The sequence below is a fragment of the Schistosoma haematobium genome, chromosome ZW, assembly GCF_000699445.3.
Source record: "Schistosoma haematobium chromosome ZW, whole genome shotgun sequence".
NCBI lineage: Eukaryota > Metazoa > Platyhelminthes > Trematoda > Strigeidida > Schistosomatidae > Schistosoma > Schistosoma haematobium.
The window spans coordinates 58,164,042-58,170,699 of NC_067195.1; positions in this window are offsets into that span (position 1 = coordinate 58,164,042).

The window sequence follows — 6,658 nt, forward strand, 5'->3', positions numbered from 1 at the left end:
AACATCTGGCTATATGTTTGTAGTCGGACACGAAAAACAATGACAATCTAGTCCACTATACATCATTTCATACCAATATGACATTATGATATGTCTCTTAGTGACAATGTTACTTAAAGTTGAATCGGTCCTCTAATTTTCCACTAAAATCTGTCCGTAGATTTAGCAATAAATAATTTCTTCGGAACCTACTTCCAGAACTTTACGGAGAAATTGCATTTATTAATGATGCGTTCTTTGTCATTTTGAAACAAAGACGATAGTTCTTTTGCTTCCCAATATTTCAAGGCTTTATTTTACTTCATGAATAAATAATGTTCAATTTCTGTGTTTAGTCAAAACCATAATATATTGACTGATTTTTTCGAGCTTTCTCACTTTTGCCAGGTACCTTCACTAATGGAATTTTAAGACAACAGAATAACTGATTGTTATTGCTCTTCTTTGGATAGTCGATTTCTCCAAATCGTTATGTTGCATGTACATGTAGTCACCCGAAACATATATATATATATATATATATATATATATATAACTGCAAAAACAATTTTGTCTTAAGTCAAATAAGCCCAATAAAGTTTGAAGATTGATATGTTACAACTTTCAACCTGATCCTAAAGGTTGTATGGACAAATACACCACATATATCCACCTTTTATGCTGCATTTTAAATGTAAAGTACCTCCTTTTCAAGAACATATGAATAAAAGCACTTCTTATACATCTTGTCAATTAATTAATTCAAAGATTTTCACTACTCATCAATTTACTTTTGTACTGATGATGACAGTTATCCTACATGAAATAGTTTGTATTGACTTAGTGATTCATACAGTTATTCAAATTATTTATAAAATACCACTAATTAACACAATACCGTTCATTATTCAGTCAACAAATATTTACCATAAATATTGTCTCATAGAACTGATGTATACATGAATTTATTTGGACAACTAGTCGGAATTTATATATTCAACCAAATATAGATTCAGGTGTATATACCCCATAGTATTCAATGTTTAACTAAACTAGAGATTCAATTAATTATTATTTTTTCCAAATTTCGAAAATGTACAGAAAAAAATCTGATCTGGATAAATAGTTGTTGAATATACAACATTTTTCTTAATTTTTATTCTTTGTTCACTATTCTAAGATGAACCCATAAGTCCATTTTCTTTTTTCAAACATTTAGTCCATTCCTGCAAATAAAAATGTTTTTTTTCCTATTTATGAATCTAAATTGTTAGGGATGATAGATATACTACTTTACAAATCACTTAAAGTATTCTGGACATCTGTTTATGTTAGAGAGAAGCCGTTCTTTCTCCCTGTACCATATTCTCATATGTACTCTTTTTTCATATATTACAACCATTGAAGTGACTGCTTCTATGAATGTAGTGTTCATTTTGTTGTGTTTATGAGGTATGGTAAATTGAATCAATGCACATATTTATCTGGTCCTACGTTGTAGATGATGAACTGACTGACTTGAATTATACATTATTTCAACTCTTAAATGAAAAGTATATTCTAGTCAACCTATTGTGAATTAGTGAGAAGTTGAAAAAAAAACACAGAATAATAATTAAGGTTATTACATTTATCTGGCAGATAATCCAAACTTTATTATATTCACAAAACCACTTAGAAACCACTCTTACAACTTAGTTCACATTGATACCTTTAATGAAGATTTAATAAGGTCATTCATTTATTTCTACCATTTAGAATACAAATGGTAAAGTTGAAAAATTGCCAATTTTGATGTTTAATTATATTTCCTCGAAAAAGCTTAAACCAGATTGCCCAGGTGAAATGTTTGATTTACTTCAAATTCATTCGCTATGATTTTACAAATATATTACTCCTCTTTAACATGCATCGTAACTTAAATTCAATGCATGATTATTAGGACCAACATTAACTTCTATCATTCTAATAAAAGCGTACCAACTAGTCATTGTAATTTGGTAAATTTTCAGATTGACTGATTACTATACTGCTTCTATGTTTAGTAGCATTCCAGAAAGTTCGGGAAACCCAAGAATATCTAAAATACTATAAAAACCCATATTTCACTAAAATGAATTCGATTCATATTCCACAGTTTTAAGACATTTTTATTGTTTAAAAAAGAAACATTTTTATTGAGACATGGTATTAATTATATAAATATCTATGTTTCAATATGATTTAACGTTCTTATTTAACTTATAAATTCTTTTCAATTTATTATACAAAAGTAATAAATCAGTGTTACCTTTCTATTTATGAATTCACTATTGATGAAGTCATTTTAGCCTGACTTTGAAATATTTGTCAATTAAATGTAAAACTAAGAGAATGTAATTGATAAATCCGGATAGAGATTGTGTTATTTAGAGTTGCCGCCAGTGTTATGTATATATTGACTCTGTTAGGATCATAGTTTTACTGTTTAAACTGGACAAGTGGGAATTACTGCATTTTCTACGAAGTCATGAAAGGATACGAAAGGCTACTGCAATGAAGATATGATAACTCTCAAAAAACACACTCTTAAACAAGTCTCGAGATCATGCTGTCATAAAAACAAAGTATAATCGTTTATATGCTAATCTTCACATAAGCTAAGTAGTATCACATTAAGAGAAAATACACAGAATTACTACAAAGGTACAGTAAATTTGGACCATGTGAATCGGTATAAGGGATATAAATGTCACACGGAACAGAAGCTCCCACCTGTCACATTGGCCGAAATTCATAGTAAATCAATAAAAAGAAGACTGACCTAGATAATATTATCTTTTATTCCAGTATATGAATGATTTTTTTATCAAATCTTTCTTACCACTGTAAAAAAATTAATTTGTCTGCAAAGCACGACAGCACCATTCGTAACTCATAAATGTACTTGTTATGTAACTAGCTATTTTTAGCCCACTATATTGCAAATTTCTTACTATACTGAAGTAATGAATTCATTACTTCATTTTATGATATTAAATTTTTTTCTGAGGTATCGATTGTATCTCCATGGAAAGATAACGCTAATTACATGTATAAGATGAATGGATTTTGATACTGATAAGTCTTGCTTATTGAAGGTTATATTTGGTTCCTAATCTATTCTTGTAACCACCAAGCTAGAAATAAACAGCGAGAGAAAAGGAGGAAAATATGCGAGAAGCACTTTACTCCAAAGGTTCGTTTTGGTACAGAAAATATAAGGTTTTTATAGTATTTTAGATGTCCTTGGGTTCCCCGAAGTTTCTGGAATGCTACCAAACATAGTAGCAGTATAGTAATCAGAAACTCTACAAGTGACTTTTCACTTCCTTGATGTTTCTGACTTAACCTCTAGTGAACGCTGATTGGATAAAATGCTTCTTAGTGTTTCCTGAGCCTTCGCTTTTGCGAGAGGTTTACTGGATCACCCTAACAGATACTAGTTCAAAAAACTGACCCAAAACATGGATTTTGTCAACTGATATAAATCAATAAATTTTCTTCTTTTTATGTTGTAATTAGATCTGATCATCATGAAGGCCTTTATGATCTTATCGCTTACCTAAAATGTTTTATCCAGCAGTTTCCGCCAGTCTTTCGTTTATTTAGTAGATGAGTGATGTAATTTGCATTGAAGATTGTGTTACAAGCTTTAGCATTCAATACATTTGTGTTTTTTATCCTGGATGTGAGGTTCCACTACATGGTTATAGCAGACAAATGCAGATATTCTAGGAGCTCGAAGTGAAATCCTTAATGAAAATTAAGCTCCAGTAAATAGCATTCATACAAACTTGAAATCAAGACTACAACCTTTAAAACCACAAGTTATTCAATAAGAATTCTTTTCATAAATATCAAATCAAGAGGAGATATTGTTTAGCAAGTCCTAAGCGACCAAATTTCAAAACCCATTTTAAAGCCTTGTGTTTGTTTTGTCTTCTGTTGCTGATGTATCACTCATTGATGTGCTAGAGATAAACTCGAGTTTGGATCATATCGAAACACGTTTATAAATTTACTTGTTCTTTTGAAGAAAGTTATTTGGCTGCAAAATGCGAAGGCCTACTAAATATGTCTCACAACATAAAATGGTTTCTTTTAAAAAATGGAAATTTAAGAAAATCAATAGCTCAGTACAATATTATCTGGTCAGTTTTAGCCACATGATCCTAGCACAATTAAATTTTAAAGTAATCTATATATTCAAATGATCTAGATCACAAAGAACACAAACCAAAAGGAAAAATGCACCTCAGAGACTTTGGTAATTTATCAATTAAAGCATAAACTCTGTATTCAAAAGTAGCACGTGCATTCTCATATTCTTCCATGGCCCTAACACCTTTTCTAATTCGTTTTATTTCTTATTATTAAGTTATTATCACTCTCTTACAGTTCTTTTTTCCTTAAATAATATTCTGTTGTTATTATCACCGCCAAGTTTTCAATTTCTTTCTCTCTTTAAAGTGGACAATTATCTCTTGTATTTATGATCTATAAATTATTTTCATTTTACTAATTTTTCTTTCATCAACAACCAATTACTCAACTTTGTTATGACACTTGAAATTTACAAACACTTTATGATGTAATCTCTTTCGATTGATTAATATATTTGTTAAATCATTATAAATACAATTGTACAGTTTTAGTAAATGATATAAACAATGAAAAACGTTTCTTTTCTATACTCCTTGTCCAAATTTATATATGAATACTATTATTTTAGTAGTTGAAATGATGAGTCAGTTGAAGCTAAACCACCATAGAAAACCTGGAAGCACTGGACCGCCTTTTCGTCCTATTACAGGACTCCACAAAAGTACTCATCCACGATCCCACCTCGCGGGATTTGGACCCAGGACCTATCAGTCTCGAGCGCAAGTGCTTAACCACCAAACCACTGAGCCGGAATCCAACGGTGATAATGTCTAACTTCGACCAATCCAGTGGTCTAATGGTTAAACACTGATAGGTTCTAGGTCCGAATCGCGCTGGGGGCCGGATCATGGGTGCGCACTACTGAGGAGTCTCATACTAGGATGAAATGGCCGTCCAGTGCTTCAAGGTTTTCTATGATGGTCTAGCTTTAATTGACTTATGATCTCAACTATTAAAATTACTATAATATCCACAAAATCCCTTCTAATAATAATCATCGATTTGTTAACTGTAAAGTTATTTAATTAATGAACTATTATTTCTTTAGTAATGATTTCTTAGAAAAATGACAATTATAGAAGAAATCCTTAAAGATAACTGCATATATACACACACATATATGTTTTGGTTTGTCTTATTTTCAGGCCATTTATATGAATAGAATTTTAATTTCAATTTAGATAAATAAATAAATAAACTTGTTGTATAAATATTGTTTTGTTTTTCATTTATTTATCAACTATGAAAATCACTTCATTCTATAATATGTTCCCTTCGTTTCTGTCTCCCTCTCTCTCTCTCTCGCACTGTTTCTTTTTTCTTTTTCTTTATTTTCTTCAATTTACTATTGATTTTTCTCTTTTTACAATCATATTTCTTCATTTATAGTTAATGAATAATAGATTCATAATAGAACTAATTTTTCTTTTAAAAAAAATAAGAGAAGAAGAAGAAACGTTTTATTTCTTCTCTGTATGGTTAATGTTTATCATTAATGACATTTTGTGATTATTCAATGTTTATTATGAACTGGTTATTAAAAATGGGTATGAATATACATGTAGTGTCAGTTATTATGTTAAGTCCATATACTTTATTCTAACTTTCGGACAGTTCAATCTAATCATTCTACTTGAGTCATTTTGACCTTGTTAATTATTCACTTATCAGTCTTGACTGTTTTTATTTGAGAGTATATGTGTGTACACTTCATATCCCATGTCTCATCACATTTCTGTAGTTTATTTTGTCTGCCTATAAATATTGAGTAATGTCTGGCTAAAAACGATTTGGCTTACTAGCCATCTCCACTGCGCGTCATTTTGATTTGTTTTATTACATTCACTTTACATACAAAATGTATGTATTCAAAGGCCATTCTCGTTAATTGACTTATCTAAATTTCGTTATTGACTAATATGATTTAACTTGATGATCATATACGAGGATAGGTGATAAAAAACATTCTTACGATCTACATGGAGTCAGATGACGGGCCACTAAATACATATATTACTTACTTACGCCTGTTACTCCCAGTGGACCATAGGCCGCCGACCAGCATTCTCCAACCCACTCTGTCCTGGACCTACTTTTCTAGTTCCATCCAATTCTTGTTCATTTTTCTCATGTCTATCTCCATTTCTCGGCGTAATGTGTTCTTTGGTCTTCCTCTTTTCTTTTGGCCTTGAAGATTCCATATGAGGGCTTGTCTTGTGACGCAGTTGGATGCTTTCCTCAATGTGTGTCTTATCCAGCTCCAACGCTTCTTCCTGATTTCTTCCTCCGCTGGGATCTGGTTTGTTCTCTCCCACAGTACGTTGTTGCTAATAGTGTCCGGCCAACGGATCTGAAGTATTTTGCGCAGACAACTGTTAATAAACACCTGTATTATCTGGATGATGGCTTTCGTAGTTCTCTAGGTTTCCTCGCCATACAGTAGAACTGTCTTGACATTTGTGTTGAAAATCCTGACCTTGGTGTTGGTTGACAG